Source organism: Loxodonta africana, chromosome 13 (assembly GCF_030014295.1).
Source record: "Loxodonta africana isolate mLoxAfr1 chromosome 13, mLoxAfr1.hap2, whole genome shotgun sequence".
In the NCBI taxonomy this organism is placed as follows: domain Eukaryota; kingdom Metazoa; phylum Chordata; class Mammalia; order Proboscidea; family Elephantidae; genus Loxodonta; species Loxodonta africana.
The window spans coordinates 2,414,228-2,431,902 of record NC_087354.1 but is presented as its reverse complement, the minus strand read 5'-3'; the positions used below and the strand labels follow the sequence as shown (position 1 = coordinate 2,431,902).

Below are 17,675 nucleotides of genomic sequence, written 5' to 3'. Positions count from 1 at the left end.
ATGGACAAAATCGAGACACACACTTCTCGCCCATTAGTGAGACTGCTGACCCTTGACAGAAAGGCAGACGCGTGCCAGATCAAGACAAGGCATAGAGGACTCCGAATGGAGAAAAATACTCAGGAAGTCCCAGCCAAGAACAGGCTATTCATTTGATCAGCCCCGGCTAATGTCTACGAGGAAGCCAAATCTGTGTCCACAGGCACTGTTCCGTGCATGAGCACTTCCAGGAAATGACATCCAAGGGTTCCCAAAACTGGGGATCTTCAAATGAGCTGTGGGACACTCGGAAGAGGGCTTTCACCAAGAATTTGGCCCCAAATTCAACTAGGCATTTCCAGAGTTTGATTTCACCCTTGTGCCATGGAGAGACACAGTCCAGGCCACCTCATTCCCAAAGAATGGGAACACAGGGAACACATCTCCTCCTGTTTATCAACCATCAGAGGATTCCTTGGCACAAAGAGAGCAGGAGTCTTATGGAACCTCTACAGGATTCCAACCAACTCTGTAGGAGCAGTGATCTTTGCACATGTGCAAGGCAGCACTTACGCCTGCTTTCACTGTCCAGAGCTCCAGGGAAACATGACTTCCTGTGGCATGAACCTGAAAGTGCTCCTGACCCTCGTGTGCCCTTCACACCTGGCATCGACCCTGACTTTAGATTTTCTATGCACTTATCTGTGCAGCTACCTTCACTTGAAAGCTGGAGCCAGCTATCGGACTACTGAGTCGCTCATCCAGTTTCAAGATTCATGGGAAATGCGCCCTGCAAATCCTACGAGTCCAACCGCAACTGACACACGCGTTCAAATACAGCAAGTTGACCAGTCTCCTGTAGAGCTCTGAGCCATTCACATCTCATAAATGTCTCAGGAAAACACATTTTTCTAGTTGGCCGATTCTCCCCTTTCAGTAGGCCGTATCGGACTTGGACGCAGGCTATCGAAGATGACTCCAGCACACAGGTTTCAGGATTCTCTGATTCCTAAGTATCCACCCACGCACATCACCGCCACTTAGTCAACCAGGCAAGGTCAAGCAAACACCAGGGGACATGCCTCAGCTTTGTCAGCAAACCCTACTGCCTTTTGAGGTGTATCCTCACTTGCCTAAGTGTCAGATGGGGCCAGGGCAAATCACGGGAAATCCCTCACCTTTTGTCCTCGCAACGGTGAACTCCTCGGAGGCAGGTTGTGCTAAAGGACACAAAAAGAGGAAAGGAGCCAAGGAATCAGCCTGACCAAAATCGGCCACCCAGGTCTTTTGGATTACTTGGTGCAGGTGAAAGAAATCAAAATGGGAGTCCGCTCTAAAGAAGATCTGGAAGGCTGGGCCAAAGGACTTTCCCACAGGGCCTCAGCATAACCTCTCTGAGCATGATTTTTAGGTCATCATCTCTCTTCCAGACAGATTATGTCATCATTGACCCCAGCCATATCACTCCCCAGGAAAAATCCCCTGAGACCTGAAGATGCTTACCACAAATGTCTTCCTTCCACCCAGGAAGGACAGTGGATGAGAGCGTTCACACATCATCTTCCAGTTTCCCGGGCAGTTGGCTTGACCCCCGTGAAAGCAGGACAAGAAACATCGACCTCACTAACCCTTTGAAAAGGGGAAGTGGGTAAGACAGAGATCCCAGAAGAGAAACTCATTTCCCTAAGGCTATGCTTTCAGCCAGACATTCGCAAACACATGGACAAAATCAAGACAGCCATTTGCAACCCGCTGGGGAGTCTGCTGACCCATGACAGAAGGAGAGAATCATGCAATATTCAGAAGAAGGCATAGAGGTCTCTGGATGTAGCACAAATTTTCAGGAGGACCCAGGCAAAAGGAGCCTTTGCAATTGATTAAGCCTGACTGATGTGTTGAAGGCTGCCAAATATGTGTCCACGGGCACTGTCCAATGTGTGCGGACTCCCGGGAAATGGCACGCAAGAGTCCCCAGCACCGGGGGATCTTCAAATCAGCTGGAGGACATTTAGAAAAGAATAGCTTTCCAAGAATTCTGCCAACACTTGTTAAAATTGCCACAGTCCTTCAACGCTTTCATTTCACCACTGAGCCATGGAGAGACACAATCGAATCTACCTCAGGCCCCAATAATCCCCAGAGAGGGATCACATCTCCTCCCGTATATCAAGCATCAGAGGATCCCGTGGGGCACACGGAAAAGGAGTTCTATGGAATCTCTACAAGATTCCAAAGATCTGTCAAGAAAATGATCTTTCCACATGTGGAAGGCAGCAGTTATGCCTGCATTTCCTGATTAGACTCTCAGCGGATCATGACCTCCTGTGGCATGAACCTGAAATGAGTCATGACGCTCGCGACCCACTTACCGAATGGGATTGAACCTGCCATTAGCTTTTTGACTCAGATATTGGTGCTGCTGCCTTTTCTTGAATGCTACAGCGAGGTATCAGGCTACTCAATTCTTCATCCAATACCGAGATGTCTGGGAAAGATGCCCTAGAGATCCTAAGAGTCCAGTCGCAACTGACACAGGCTTTCAACTCTGGCAAGTCTCTCTGGTTTCTCCAGTAGAGCTGCTACACACTCCCATCCCGTGAAGAGTTGAGAGTTGAAAATATTCTCAAACTTCCGTAGACATACCCGACTGGGAACCGGACTATCAAAAATTACTCAAGTGGAAATTCTTCTAGGTTCCTGTGCTTCCTAACTATCCACCCGTGCATATCACCGCCACTTGGTCAATCGGTCAGGTCAAGCTCAAAGCAGGGGACACGTCTCAGCTTTTCCACAAAACCCGACTGCCTCTTGGGCTCCCTTTTCACTTGTCTAAGTATCACCAGAGACAAGGGAAAACCGTCGTCATTCACTCACCTTGAGTTCTTTCGGTGGTGAATCTCTTGAAAGCAGGTCTCTCTAAATGACAGAAAAAGAGGAAAAGAGCCAAGGAATCAGCATGGCCAAAATCGGTCAGGGAGGAGTTTTTGATCACTTGGTGGAGGAAAAAGGGATCACAACGGGGGTCCACTCTAAAGCAGATCATTCATGTTAGTGAAAAGGAGTTTCTCTCTGGGCCTCAGCGGGATCCTATTGAGCATGATTTTTATGTCATCATCTCTCTTCGAGACAAGTTGAGGTGTCTTCATTGACCCGAGACATCTCAATCCCCGGGAAAAATCACCTGAGTCTTCAAGTTCCTCACCACCGATATCGTCCATCCAGCCCGCAATCACGCAGGATGAGAAGGTTCCCACATCCTCTTCCGGTTTCCCGGGGAGTAGCTTGACCCTCATGAAAGCAGGAAAACAGGCTTCGACCTTGCAATCCTTTTAAGAAGGGCAAAGAAGTAAGTCAGACATCAGACGAGAGACATTCATTGCCTAACAGCTACGCTTTTTCCACATATAGCCCCAAGTATGGACAAAATCGAGACACACACTTCTCGCCCATTAGTGAGACTGCTGACCCTTGACAGAAAGGCAGACGCGTGCCAGATCAAGACAAGGCATAGAGGACTCCGAATGGAGAAAAATACTCAGGAAGTCCCAGCCAAGAACAGGCTATTCATTTGATCAGCCCCGGCTAATGTCTACGAGGAAGCCAAATCTGTGTCCACAGGCACTGTTCCGTGCACGAGCACTTCCAGGAAATGACATCCAAGGGTTCCCAAAACTGGGGATCTTCAAATGAGCTGTGGGACACTCGGAAGAGGGCTTTCACCAAGAATTTGGCCCCAAATTCAACTAGGCATTTCCAGAGTTTGATTTCACCCTTGTGCCATGGAGAGACACAGTCCAGGCCACCTCATTCCCAAAGAATGGGAACACAGGGAACACATCTCCTCCTGTTTATCAACCATCAGAGGATTCCTTGGCACAAAGAGAGCAGGAGTCTTATGGAACCTCTACAGGATTCCAACCAACTCTGTAGGAGCAGTGATCTTTGCACATGTGCAAGGCAGCACTTACGCCTGCTTTCACTGTCCAGAGCTCCAGGGAAACATGACTTCCTGTGGCATGAACCTGAAAGTGCTCCTGACCCTCGTGTGCCCTTCACACCTGGCATCGACCCTGACTTTAGATTTTCTATGCACTTATCTGTGCAGCTACCTTCACTTGAAAGCTGGAGCCAGCTATCGGACTACTGAGTCGCTCATCCAGTTTCAAGATTCATGGGAAATGCGCCCTGCAAATCCTACGAGTCCAACCGCAACTGACACACGCGTTCAAATACAGCAAGTTGACCAGTCTCCTGTAGAGCTCTGAGCCATTCACATCTCATAAATGTCTCAGGAAAACACATTTTTCTAGTTGGCCGATTCTCCCCTTTCAGTAGGCCGTATCGGACTTGGACGCAGGCTATCGAAGATGACTCCAGCACACAGGTTTCAGGATTCTCTGATTCCTAAGTATCCACCCACGCACATCACCGCCACTTAGTCAACCAGGCAAGGTCAAGCAAACACCAGGGGACATGCCTCAGCTTTGTCAGCAAACCCTACTGCCTTTTGAGGTGTATCCTCACTTGCCTAAGTGTCAGATGGGGCCAGGGCAAATCACGGGAAATCCCTCACCTTTTGTCCTCGCAACGGTGAACTCCTCGGAGGCAGGTTGTGCTAAAGGACACAAAAAGAGGAAAGGAGCCAAGGAATCAGCCTGACCAAAATCGGCCACCCAGGTCTTTTGGATTACTTGGTGCAGGTGAAAGAAATCAAAATGGGAGTCCGCTCTAAAGAAGATCTGGAAGGCTGGGCCAAAGGACTTTCCCACAGGGCCTCAGCATAACCTCTCTGAGCATGATTTTTAGGTCATCATCTCTCTTCCAGACAGATTATGTCATCATTGACCCCAGCCATATCACTCCCCAGGAAAAATCCCCTGAGACCTGAAGATGCTTACCACAAATGTCTTCCTTCCACCCAGGAAGGACAGTGGATGAGAGCGTTCACACATCATCTTCCAGTTTCCCGGGCAGTTGGCTTGACCCCCGTGAAAGCAGGACAAGACACATCGACCTCACTAACCCTTTGAAAAGGGGAAGTGGGTAAGACAGAGATCCCAGAGGAGAAACTCATTTCCCTAAGGCTATGCTTTCAGCCAGACATTCGCGAACACATGGACAAAATCAAGACAGCCATTTGCAACCCGCTGGGGAGTCTGCTGACCCATGGCAGAAGGAGAGAATCATGCAATATTCAGAAGAAGGCATAGAGGTCTCTGGATGTAGCACAAATTTTCAGGAGGACCCAGGCAAAAGGAGCCTTTGCAATTGATTAAGCCTGACTGATGTGTTGAAGGCTGCCAAATATGTGTCCACGGGCACTGTCCAATGTGTGCAGACTCCCGGGAAATGGCACGCAAGAGTCCCCAGCACCGGGGGATCTTCAAATCAGCTGGAGGACATTTAGAAAAGAATAGCTTTCCAAGAATTCTGCCAACACTTGTTAAAATTGCCACAGTCCTTCAACGCTTTCATTTCACCACTGAGCCATGGAGAGACACAATCGAATCTACCTCAGGCCCCAATAATCCCCAGAGAGGGATCACATCTCCTCCCGGATATCAAGCATCAGAGGATCCCGTGGGGCACACGGAAAAGGAGTTCTATGGAATCTCTACAAGATTCCAAAGATCTGTCAAGAAAATGGTCTTTCCACATGTGGAAGGCAGCAGTTATGCCTGCATTTCCTGATTAGACTCTCAGCGGATCATGACCTCCTGTGGCATGAACCTGAAATGAGTCATGACGCTCGCGACCCACTTACCGAATGGGATTGAACCTGCCATTAGCTTTTTGACTCAGATATTGGTGCTGCTGCCTTTTCTTGAATGCTACAGCGAGGTATCAGGCTACTCAATTCTTCATCCAATACCGAGATGTCTGGGAAAGATGCCCTAGAGATCCTAAGAGTCCAGTCGCAACTGACACAGGCTTTCAACTCTGGCAAGTCTCTCTGGTTTCTCCAGTAGAGCTGCTACACACTCCCAGCCCGTAAAGAGTTGAGAGTTGAAAATATTCTCAAACTTCCGTAGACATACCCGACTGGGAACCGGACTAGCAAAAATTACTCAAGTGGAAATTCTTCTAGGTCCCTGTGCTTCCTAACTATCCACCCGTGCATATCACCGCCACTTGGTCAATCGGTCAGGTCAAGCTCAAAGCAGGGGACACGTCTCAGCTTTTCCACAAAACCCGACTGCCTCTTGGGCTCCCTTTTCACTTGTCTAAGTATCACCAGAGACAAGGGAAAACCGTCGTCATTCACTCACCTTGAGTTCTTTCGGTGGTGAATCTCTTGAAAGCAGGTCTCTCTAAATGACAGAAAAAGAGGAAAAGAGCCAAGGAATCAGCATGGCCAAAATCGGTCAGGGAGGAGTTTTTGATCACTTGGTGGAGGAAAAAGGGATCACAACGGGGGTCCACTCTAAAGCAGATCATTCATGTTAGTGAAAAGGAGTTTCTCTCTGGGCCTCAGCGGGATCCTATTGAGCATGATTTTTATGTCATCATCTCTCTTCGAGACAAGTTGAGGTGTCTTCATTGACCCGAGACATCTCAATCCCCGGGAAAAATCACCTGAGTCTTCAAGTTCCTCACCACCGATATCGTCCATCCAGCCCGCAATCACGCAGGATGAGAAGGTTCCCACATCCTCTTCCGGTTTCCCGGGGAGTAGCTTGACCCTCATGAAAGCAGGAAAACAGGCTTCGACCTTGCAATCCTTTTAAGAAGGGCAAAGAAGTAAGTCAGACATCAGACGAGAGACATTCATTGCCTAACAGCTACGCTTTTTCCACATATAGCCCCAAGTATGGACAAAATCGAGACACACACTTCTCGCCCATTAGTGAGACTGCTGACCCTTGACAGAAAGGCAGACACGTGCCAGATCAAGACAAGGCATAGAGGACTCCGAATGGAGAAAAATACTCAGGAAGTCCCAGCCAAGAACAGGCTATTCATTTGATCAGCCCCGGCTAATGTCTACGAGGAAGCCAAATCTGTGTCCACAGGCACTGTTCCGTGCACGAGCACTTCCAGGAAATGACATCCAAGGGTTCCCAAAACTGGGGATCTTCAAATGAGCTGTGGGACACTCGGAAGAGGGCTTTCACCAAGAATTTGGCCCCAAATTCAACTAGGCATTTCCAGAGTTTGATTTCACCCTTGTGCCATGGAGAGACACAGTCCAGGCCACCTCATTCCCAAAGAATGGGAACACAGGGAACACATCTCCTCCTGTTTATCAACCATCAGAGGATTCCTTGGCACAAAGAGAGCAGGAGTCTTATGGAACCTCTACAGGATTCCAACCAACTCTGTAGGAGCAGTGATCTTTGCACATGTGCAAGGCAGCACTTACGCCTGCTTTCACTGTCTAGAGCTCCAGGGAAACATGACCTCCTGTGGCATCAACCTGAAAGTGCTCCTGACCCTCGTGTGCCCTTCACACCTGGCATCGACCCTGACTTTAGATTTTCTATGCACTTATCTGTGCAGCTACCTTCACTTGAAAGCTGGAGCCAGCTATCGGACTACTGAGTCGCTCATCCAGTTTCAAGATTCATGGGAAATGCGCCCTGCAAATCCTACGAGTCCAACCGCAACTGACACACGCGTTCAAATACAGCAAGTTGACCAGTCTCCTGTAGAGCTCTGAGCCATTCACATCTCATAAATGTCTCAGGAAAACACATTTTTCTAGTTGGCCGATTCTCCCCTTTCAGTAGGCCGTATCGGACTTGGACGCAGGCTATCGAAGATGACTCCAGCACACAGGTTTCAGGATTCTCTGATTCCTAAGTATCCACCCACGCACATCACCGCCACTTAGTCAACCAGGCAAGGTCAAGCAAACACCAGGGGACATGCCTCAGCTTTGTCAGCAAACCCTACTGCCTTTTGAGGTGTATCCTCACTTGCCTAAGTGTCAGATGGGGCCAGGGCAAATCACGGGAAATCCCTCACCTTTTGTCCTCGCAACGGTGAACTCCTCGGAGGCAGGTTGTGCTAAAGGACACAAAAAGAGGAAAGGAGCCAAGGAATCAGCCTGACCAAAATCGGCCACCCAGGTCTTTTGGATTACTTGGTGCAGGTGAAAGAAATCAAAATGGGAGTCCGCTCTAAAGAAGATCTGGAAGGCTGGGCCAAAGGACTTTCCCACAGGGCCTCAGCATAACCTCTCTGAGCATGATTTTTAGGTCATCATCTCTCTTCCAGACAGATTATGTCATCATTGACCCCAGCCATATCACTCCCCAGGAAAAATCCCCTGAGACCTGAAGATGCTTACCACAAATGTCTTCCTTCCACCCAGGAAGGACAGTGGATGAGAGCGTTCCCACATCATCTTCCAGTTTCCCGGGCAGTTGGCTTGACCCCCGTGAAAGCAGGACAAGACACATCGACCTCACTAACCCTTTGAAAAGGGGAAGTGGGTAAGACAGAGATCCCAGAGGAGAAACTCATTTCCCTAAGGCTATGCTTTCAGCCAGACATTCGCGAACACATGGACAAAATCAAGACAGCCATTTGCAACCCGCTGGGGAGTCTGCTGACCCATGACAGAAGGAGAGAATCATGCAATATTCAGAAGAAGGCATAGAGGTCTCTGGATGTAGCGCAAATTTTCAGGAGGACCCAGGCAAAAGGAGCCTTTGCAATTGATTAAGCCTGACTGATGTGTTGAAGGCTGCCAAATATGTGTCCACGGGCACTGTCCAATGTGTGCAGACTCCCGGGAAATGGCACGCAAGAGTCCCCAGCACCGGGGGATCTTCAAATCAGCTGGAGGACATTTAGAAAAGAATAGCTTTCCAAGAATTCTGCCAACACTTGTTAAAATTGCCACAGTCCTTCAACGCTTTCATTTCACCACTGAGCCATGGAGAGACACAATCGAATCTACCTCAGGCCCCAATAATCCCCAGAGAGGGATCACATCTCCTCCTGGATATCAAGCATCAGAGGATCCCGTGGGGCACACGGAAAAGGAGTTCTATGGAATCTCTACAAGATTCCAAAGATCTGTCAAGAAAATGATCTTTCCACATGTGGAAGGCAGCAGTTATGCCTGCATTTCCTGATTAGACTCTCAGCGGATCATGACCTCCTGTGGCATGAACCTGAAATGAGTCATGACGCTCGCGACCCACTTACCGAATGGGATTGAACCTGCCATTAGCTTTTTGACTCAGATATTGGTGCTGCTGCCTTTTCTTGAATGCTACAGCGAGGTATCAGGCTACTCAATTCTTCATCCAATACCGAGATGTCTGGGAAAGATGCCCTAGAGATCCTAAGAGTCCAGTCGCAACTGACACAGGCTTTCAACTCTGGCAAGTCTCTCTGGTTTCTCCAGTAGAGCTGCTACACACTCCCATCCCGTAAAGAGTTGAGAGTTGAAAATATTCTCAAACTTCCGTAGACATACCCGACTGGGAACCGGACTAGCAAAAATTACTCAAGTGGAAATTCTTCTAGGTCCCTGTGCTTCCTAACTATCCACCCGTGCATATCACCGCCACTTGGTCAATCGGTCAGGTCAAGCTCAAAGCAGGGGACACGTCTCAGCTTTTCCACAAAACCCGACTGCCTCTTGGGCTCCCTTTTCACTTGTCTAAGTATCACCAGAGACAAGGGAAAACCGTCGTCATTCACTCACCTTGAGTTCTTTCGGTGGTGAATCTCTTGAAAGCAGGTCTCTCTAAATGACAGAAAAAGAGGAAAAGAGCCAAGGAATCAGCATGGCCAAAATCGGTCAGGGAGGAGTTTTTGATCACTTGGTGGAGGAAAAAGGGATCACAACGGGGGTCCACTCTAAAGCAGATCATTCATGTTAGTGAAAAGGAGTTTCTCTCTGGGCCTCAGCGGGATCCTATTGAGCATGATTTTTATGTCATCATCTCTCTTCGAGACAAGTTGAGGTGTCTTCATTGACCCGAGACATCTCAATCCCCGGGAAAAATCACCTGAGTCTTCAAGTTCCTCACCACTGATATCGTCCATCCAGCCCGCAATCACGCAGGATGAGAAGGTTCCCACATCCTCTTCCGGTTTCCCGGGGAGTAGCTTGACCCTCATGAAAGCAGGAAAACAGGCTTCGACCTTGCAATCCTTTTAAGAAGGGCAAAGAAGTAAGTCAGACATCAGACGAGAGACATTCATTGCCTAACAGCTACGCTTTTTCCACATATAGCCCCAAGTATGGACAAAATCGAGACACACACTTCTCGCCCATTAGTGAGACTGCTGACCCTTGACAGAAAGGCAGACACGTGCCAGATCAAGACAAGGCATAGAGGACTCCGAATGGAGAAAAATACTCAGGAAGTCCCAGCCAAGAACAGGCTATTCATTTGATCAGCCCCGGCTAATGTCTACGAGGAAGCCAAATCTGTGTCCACAGGCACTGTTCCGTGCACGAGCACTTCCAGGAAATGACATCCAAGGGTTCCCAAAACTGGGGATCTTCAAATGAGCTGTGGGACACTCGGAAGAGGGCTTTCACCAAGAATTTGGCCCCAAATTCAACTAGGCATTTCCAGAGTTTGATTTCACCCTTGTGCCATGGAGAGACACAGTCCAGGCCACCTCATTCCCAAAGAATGGGAACACAGGGAACACATCTCCTCCTGTTTATCAACCATCAGAGGATTCCTTGGCACAAAGAGAGCAGGAGTCTTATGGAACCTCTACAGGATTCCAACCAACTCTGTAGGAGCAGTGATCTTTGCACATGTGCAAGGCAGCACTTACGCCTGCTTTCACTGTCCAGAGCTCCAGGGAAACATGACTTCCTGTGGCATGAACCTGAAAGTGCTCCTGACCCTCGTGTGCCCTTCACACCTGGCATCGACCCTGACTTTAGATTTTCTATGCACTTATCTGTGCAGCTACCTTCACTTGAAAGCTGGAGCCAGCTATCGGACTACTGAGTCGCTCATCCAGTTTCAAGATTCATGGGAAATGCGCCCTGCAAATCCTACGAGTCCAACCGCAACTGACACACGCGTTCAAATACAGCAAGTTGACCAGTCTCCTGTAGAGCTCTGAGCCATTCACATCTCATAAATGTCTCAGGAAAACACATTTTTCTAGTTGGCCGATTCTCCCCTTTCAGTAGGCCGTATCGGACTTGGACGCAGGCTATCGAAGATGACTCCAGCACACAGGTTTCAGGATTCTCTGATTCCTAAGTATCCACCCACGCACATCACCGCCACTTAGTCAACCAGGCAAGGTCAAGCAAACACCAGGGGACATGCCTCAGCTTTGTCAGCAAACCCTACTGCCTTTTGAGGTGTATCCTCACTTGCCTAAGTGTCAGATGGGGCCAGGGCAAATCACGGGAAATCCCTCACCTTTTGTCCTCGCAACGGTGAACTCCTCGGAGGCAGGTTGTGCTAAAGGACACAAAAAGAGGAAAGGAGCCAAGGAATCAGCCTGACCAAAATCGGCCACCCAGGTCTTTTGGATTACTTGGTGCAGGTGAAAGAAATCAAAATGGGAGTCCGCTCTAAAGAAGATCTGGAAGGCTGGGCCAAAGGACTTTCCCACAGGGCCTCAGCATAACCTCTCTGAGCATGATTTTTAGGTCATCATCTCTCTTCCAGACAGATTATGTCATCATTGACCCCAGCCATATCACTCCCCAGGAAAAATCCCCTGAGACCTGAAGATGCTTACCACAAATGTCTTCCTTCCACCCAGGAAGGACAGTGGATGAGAGCGTTCCCACATCATCTTCCAGTTTCCCGGGCAGTTGGCTTGACCCCCGTGAAAGCAGGACAAGACACATCGACCTCACTAACCCTTTGAAAAGGGGAAGTGGGTAAGACAGAGATCCCAGAAGAGAAACTCATTTCCCTAAGGCTATGCTTTCAGCCAGACATTCGCGAACACATGGACAAAATCAAGACAGCCATTTGCAACCCGCTGGGGAGTCTGCTGACCCATGACAGAAGGAGAGAATCATGCAATATTCAGAAGAAGGCATAGAGGTCTCTGGATGTAGCGCAAATTTTCAGGAGGACCCAGGCAAAAGGAGCCTTTGCAATTGATTAAGCCTGACTGATGTGTTGAAGGCTGCCAAATATGTGTCCACGGGCACTGTCCAATGTGTGCAGACTCCCGGGAAATGGCACGCAAGAGTCCCCAGCACCGGGGGATCTTCAAATCAGCTGGAGGACATTTAGAAAAGAATAGCTTTCCAAGAATTCTGCCAACACTTGTTAAAATTGCCACAGTCCTTCAACGCTTTCATTTCACCACTGAGCCATGGAGAGACACAATCGAATCTACCTCAGGCCCCAATAATCCCCAGAGAGGGATCACATCTCCTCCTGGATATCAAGCATCAGAGGATCCCGTGGGGCACACGGAAAAGGAGTTCTATGGAATCTCTACAAGATTCCAAAGATCTGTCAAGAAAATGATCTTTCCACATGTGGAAGGCAGCAGTTATGCCTGCATTTCCTGATTAGACTCTCAGCGGATCATGACCTCCTGTGGCATGAACCTGAAATGAGTCATGACGCTCGCGACCCACTTACCGAATGGGATTGAACCTGCCATTAGCTTTTTGACTCAGATATTGGTGCTGCTGCCTTTTCTTGAATGCTACAGCGAGGTATCAGGCTACTCAATTCTTCATCCAATACCGAGATGTCTGGGAAAGATGCCCTAGAGATCCTAAGAGTCCAGTCGCAACTGACACAGGCTTTCAACTCTGGCAAGTCTCTCTGGTTTCTCCAGTAGAGCTGCTACACACTCCCATCCCGTAAAGAGTTGAGAGTTGAAAATATTCTCAAACTTCCGTAGACATACCCGACTGGGAACCGGACTAGCAAAAATTACTCAAGTGGAAATTCTTCTAGGTCCCTGTGCTTCCTAACTATCCACCCGTGCATATCACCGCCACTTGGTCAATCGGTCAGGTCAAGCTCAAAGCAGGGGACACGTCTCAGCTTTTCCACAAAACCCGACTGCCTCTTGGGCTCCCTTTTCACTTGTCTAAGTATCACCAGAGACAAGGGAAAACCGTCGTCATTCACTCACCTTGAGTTCTTTCGGTGGTGAATCTCTTGAAAGCAGGTCTCTCTAAATGACAGAAAAAGAGGAAAAGAGCCAAGGAATCAGCATGGCCAAAATCGGTCAGGGAGGAGTTTTTGATCACTTGGTGGAGGAAAAAGGGATCACAACGGGGGTCCACTCTAAAGCAGATCATTCATGTTAGTGAAAAGGAGTTTCTCTCTGGGCCTCAGCGGGATCCTATTGAGCATGATTTTTATGTCATCATCTCTCTTCGAGACAAGTTGAGGTGTCTTCATTGACCCGAGACATCTCAATCCCCGGGAAAAATCACCTGAGTCTTCAAGTTCCTCACCACCGATATCGTCCATCCAGCCCGCAATCACGCAGGATGAGAAGGTTCCCACATCCTCTTCCGGTTTCCCGGGGAGTAGCTTGACCCTCATGAAAGCAGGAAAACAGGCTTCGACCTTGCAATCCTTTTAAGAAGGGCAAAGAAGTAAGTCAGACATCAGACGAGAGACATTCATTGCCTAACAGCTACGCTTTTTCCACATATAGCCCCAAGTATGGACAAAATCGAGACACACACTTCTCGCCCATTAGTGAGACTGCTGACCCTTGACAGAAAGGCAGACACGTGCCAGATCAAGACAAGGCATAGAGGACTCCGAATGGAGAAAAATACTCAGGAAGTCCCAGCCAAGAACAGGCTATTCATTTGATCAGCCCCGGCTAATGTCTACGAGGAAGCCAAATCTGTGTCCACAGGCACTGTTCCGTGCATGAGCACTTCCAGGAAATGACATCCAAGGGTTCCCAAAACTGGGGATCTTCAAATGAGCTGTGGGACACTCGGAAGAGGGCTTTCACCAAGAATTTGGCCCCAAATTCAACTAGGCATTTCCAGAGTTTGATTTCACCCTTGTGCCATGGAGAGACACAGTCCAGGCCACCTCATTCCCAAAGAATGGGAACACAGGGAACACATCTCCTCCTGTTTATCAACCATCAGAGGATTCCTTGGCACAAAGAGAGCAGGAGTCTTATGGAACCTCTACAGGATTCCAACCAACTCTGTAGGAGCAGTGATCTTTGCACATGTGCAAGGCAGCACTTACGCCTGCTTTCACTGTCCAGAGCTCCAGGGAAACATGACTTCCTGTGGCATGAACCTGAAAGTGCTCCTGACCCTCGTGTGCCCTTCACACCTGGCATCGACCCTGACTTTAGATTTTCTATGCACTTATCTGTGCAGCTACCTTCACTTGAAAGCTGGAGCCAGCTATCGGACTACTGAGTCGCTCATCCAGTTTCAAGATTCATGGGAAATGCGCCCTGCAAATCCTACGAGTCCAACCGCAACTGACACACGCGTTCAAATACAGCAAGTTGACCAGTCTCCTGTAGAGCTCTGAGCCATTCACATCTCATAAATGTCTCAGGAAAACACATTTTTCTAGTTGGCCGATTCTCCCCTTTCAGTAGGCCGTATCGGACTTGGACGCAGGCTATCGAAGATGACTCCAGCACACAGGTTTCAGGATTCTCTGATTCCTAAGTATCCACCCACGCACATCACCGCCACTTAGTCAACCAGGCAAGGTCAAGCAAACACCAGGGGACATGCCTCAGCTTTGTCAGCAAACCCTACTGCCTTTTGAGGTGTATCCTCACTTGCCTAAGTGTCAGATGGGGCCAGGGCAAATCACGGGAAATCCCTCACCTTTTGTCCTCGCAACGGTGAACTCCTCGGAGGCAGGTTGTGCTAAAGGACACAAAAAGAGGAAAGGAGCCAAGGAATCAGCCTGACCAAAATCGGCCACCCAGGTCTTTTGGATTACTTGGTGCAGGTGAAAGAAATCAAAATGGGAGTCCGCTCTAAAGAAGATCTGGAAGGCTGGGCCAAAGGACTTTCCCACAGGGCCTCAGCATAACCTCTCTGAGCATGATTTTTAGGTCATCATCTCTCTTCCAGACAGATTATGTCATCATTGACCCCAGCCATATCACTCCCCAGGAAAAATCCCCTGAGACCTGAAGATGCTTACCACAAATGTCTTCCTTCCACCCAGGAAGGACAGTGGATGAGAGCGTTCCCACATCATCTTCCAGTTTCCCGGGCAGTTGGCTTGACCCCCGTGAAAGCAGGACAAGACACATCGACCTCACTAACCCTTTGAAAAGGGGAAGTGGGTAAGACAGAGATCCCAGAGGAGAAACTCATTTCCCTAAGGCTATGCTTTCAGCCAGACATTCGCGAACACATGGACAAAATCAAGACAGCCATTTGCAACCCGCTGGGGAGTCTGCTGACCCATGACAGAAGGAGAGAATCATGCAATATTCAGAAGAAGGCATAGAGGTCTCTGGATGTAGCACAAATTTTCAGGAGGACCCAGGCAAAAGGAGCCTTTGCAATTGATTAAGCCTGACTGATGTGTTGAAGGCTGCCAAATATGTGTCCACGGGCACTGTCCAATGTGTGCAGACTCCCGGGAAATGGCACCCAAGAGTCCCCAGCACCGGGGGATCTTCAAATCAGCTGGAGGACATTTAGAAAAGAATAGCTTTCCAAGAATTCTGCCAACACTTGTTAAAATTGCCACAGTCCTTCAACGCTTTCATTTCACCACTGAGCCATGGAGAGACACAATCGAATCTACCTCAGGCCCCAATAATCCCCAGAGAGGGATCACATCTCCTCCTGGATATCAAGCATCAGAGGATCCCGTGGGGCACACGGAAAAGGAGTTCTATGGAATCTCTACAAGATTCCAAAGATCTGTCAAGAAAATGATCTTTCCACATGTGGAAGGCAGCAGTTATGCCTGCATTTCCTGATTAGACTCTCAGCGGATCATGACCTCCTGTGGCATGAACCTGAAATGAGTCATGACGCTCGCGACCCACTTACCGAATGGGATTGAACCTGCCATTAGCTTTTTGACTCAGATATTGGTGCTGCTGCCTTTTCTTGAATGCTACAGCGAGGTATCAGGCTACTCAATTCTTCATCCAATACCGAGATGTCTGGGAAAGATGCCCTAGAGATCCTAAGAGTCCAGTCGCAACTGACACAGGCTTTCAACTCTGGCAAGTCTCTCTGGTTTCTCCAGTAGAGCTGCTACACACTCCCATCCCGTAAAGAGTTGAGAGTTGAAAATATTCTCAAACTTCCGTAGACATACCCGACTGGGAACCGGACTAGCAAAAATTACTCAAGTGGAAATTCTTCTAGGTCCCTGTGCTTCCTAACTATCCACCCGTGCATATCACCGCCACTTGGTCAATCGGTCAGGTCAAGCTCAAAGCAGGGGACACGTCTCAGCTTTTCCACAAAACCCGACTGCCTCTTGGGCTCCCTTTTCACTTGTCTAAGTATCACCAGAGACAAGGGAAAACCGTCGTCATTCACTCACCTTGAGTTCTTTCGGTGGTGAATCTCTTGAAAGCAGGTCTCTCTAAATGACAGAAAAAGAGGAAAAGAGCCAAGGAATCAGCATGGCCAAAATCGGTCAGGGAGGAGTTTTTGATCACTTGGTGGAGGAAAAAGGGATCACAACGGGGGTCCACTCTAAAGCAGATCATTCATGTTAGTGAAAAGGAGTTTCTCTCTGGGCCTCAGCGGGATCCTATTGAGCATGATTTTTATGTCATCATCTCTCTTCGAGACAAGTTGAGGTGTCTTCATTGACCCGAGACATCTCAATCCCCGGGAAAAATCACCTGAGTCTTCAAGTTCCTCACCACCGATATCGTCCATCCAGCCCGCAATCACGCAGGATGAGAAGGTTCCCACATCCTCTTCCGGTTTCCCGGGGAGTAGCTTGACCCTCATGAAAGCAGGAAAACAGGCTTCGACCTTGCAATCCTTTTAAGAAGGGCAAAGAAGTAAGTCAGACATCAGACGAGAGACATTCATTGCCTAACAGCTACGCTTTTTCCACATATAGCCCCAAGTATGGACAAAATCGAGACACACACTTCTCGCCCATTAGTGAGACTGCTGACCCTTGACAGAAAGGCAGACACGTGCCAGATCAAGACAAGGCATAGAGGACTCCGAATGGAGAAAAATACTCAGGAAGTCCCAGCCAAGAACAGGCTATTCATTTGATCAGCCCCGGCTAATGTCTACGAGGAAGCCAAATCTGTGTCCACAGGCACTGTTCCGTGCACGAGCACTTCCAGGAAATGACATCCAAGGGTTCCCAAAACTGGGGATCTTCAAATGAGCTGTGGGACACTCGGAAGAGGGCTTTCACCAAGAATTTGGCCCCAAATTCAACTAGGCATTTCCAGAGTTTGATTTCACCCTTGTGCCATGGAGAGACACAGTCCAGGCCACCTCATTCCCAAAGAATGGGAACACAGGGAACACATCTCCTCCTGTTTATCAACCATCAGAGGATTCCTTGGCACAAAGAGAGCAGGAGTCTTATGGAACCTCTACAGGATTCCAACCAACTCTGTAGGAGCAGTGATCTTTGCACATGTGCAAGGCAGCACTTACGCCTGCTTTCACTGTCCAGAGCTCCAGGGAAACATGACTTCCTGTGGCATGAACCTGAAAGTGCTCCTGACCCTCGTGTGCCCTTCACACCTGGCATCGACCCTGACTTTAGATTTTCTATGCACTTATCTGTGCAGCTACCTTCACT

The 17,675-nt window shown here is 48.7% G+C and overlaps 10 non-coding genes across 10 annotated transcripts; all 10 read right to left on the bottom strand.

Moving 5' to 3' along the window:
• Positions 1-1,354: 1,354 nt before the first annotated feature.
• LOC135227526 (small nucleolar RNA SNORD115) lies at positions 1,355-1,432 on the bottom strand. The gene has a single exon (XR_010317689.1). It is a non-coding gene; the product is annotated as a small nucleolar RNA SNORD115 (small nucleolar RNA).
• A 1,618-nt stretch (positions 1,433-3,050) lies between these two features.
• LOC135227318 (small nucleolar RNA SNORD115) lies at positions 3,051-3,131 on the bottom strand. Its single transcript, XR_010317484.1, has one exon. It is a non-coding gene; the product is annotated as a small nucleolar RNA SNORD115 (small nucleolar RNA).
• A 1,618-nt stretch (positions 3,132-4,749) lies between these two features.
• On the bottom strand, positions 4,750-4,827 carry LOC135227525 (small nucleolar RNA SNORD115). The gene has a single exon (XR_010317688.1). It is a non-coding gene; the product is annotated as a small nucleolar RNA SNORD115 (small nucleolar RNA).
• A 1,618-nt stretch (positions 4,828-6,445) lies between these two features.
• Positions 6,446-6,526, bottom strand: LOC135227317 (small nucleolar RNA SNORD115). Its single transcript, XR_010317483.1, has one exon. It is a non-coding gene; the product is annotated as a small nucleolar RNA SNORD115 (small nucleolar RNA).
• A 1,618-nt stretch (positions 6,527-8,144) lies between these two features.
• Positions 8,145-8,222, bottom strand: LOC135227524 (small nucleolar RNA SNORD115). The gene has a single exon (XR_010317687.1). It is a non-coding gene; the product is annotated as a small nucleolar RNA SNORD115 (small nucleolar RNA).
• A 1,618-nt stretch (positions 8,223-9,840) lies between these two features.
• Positions 9,841-9,921, bottom strand: LOC135227316 (small nucleolar RNA SNORD115). The gene has a single exon (XR_010317482.1). It is a non-coding gene; the product is annotated as a small nucleolar RNA SNORD115 (small nucleolar RNA).
• A 1,618-nt stretch (positions 9,922-11,539) lies between these two features.
• On the bottom strand, positions 11,540-11,617 carry LOC135227523 (small nucleolar RNA SNORD115). Its single transcript, XR_010317686.1, has one exon. It is a non-coding gene; the product is annotated as a small nucleolar RNA SNORD115 (small nucleolar RNA).
• A 1,618-nt stretch (positions 11,618-13,235) lies between these two features.
• Positions 13,236-13,316, bottom strand: LOC135227315 (small nucleolar RNA SNORD115). The gene has a single exon (XR_010317481.1). It is a non-coding gene; the product is annotated as a small nucleolar RNA SNORD115 (small nucleolar RNA).
• Positions 13,317-14,934: 1,618 nt separating this feature from the next.
• LOC135227522 (small nucleolar RNA SNORD115) lies at positions 14,935-15,012 on the bottom strand. Its single transcript, XR_010317685.1, has one exon. It is a non-coding gene; the product is annotated as a small nucleolar RNA SNORD115 (small nucleolar RNA).
• Positions 15,013-16,630: 1,618 nt separating this feature from the next.
• LOC135227314 (small nucleolar RNA SNORD115) lies at positions 16,631-16,711 on the bottom strand. The gene has a single exon (XR_010317480.1). It is a non-coding gene; the product is annotated as a small nucleolar RNA SNORD115 (small nucleolar RNA).
• Between the last annotated feature and the right edge of the window lie 964 nt (positions 16,712-17,675).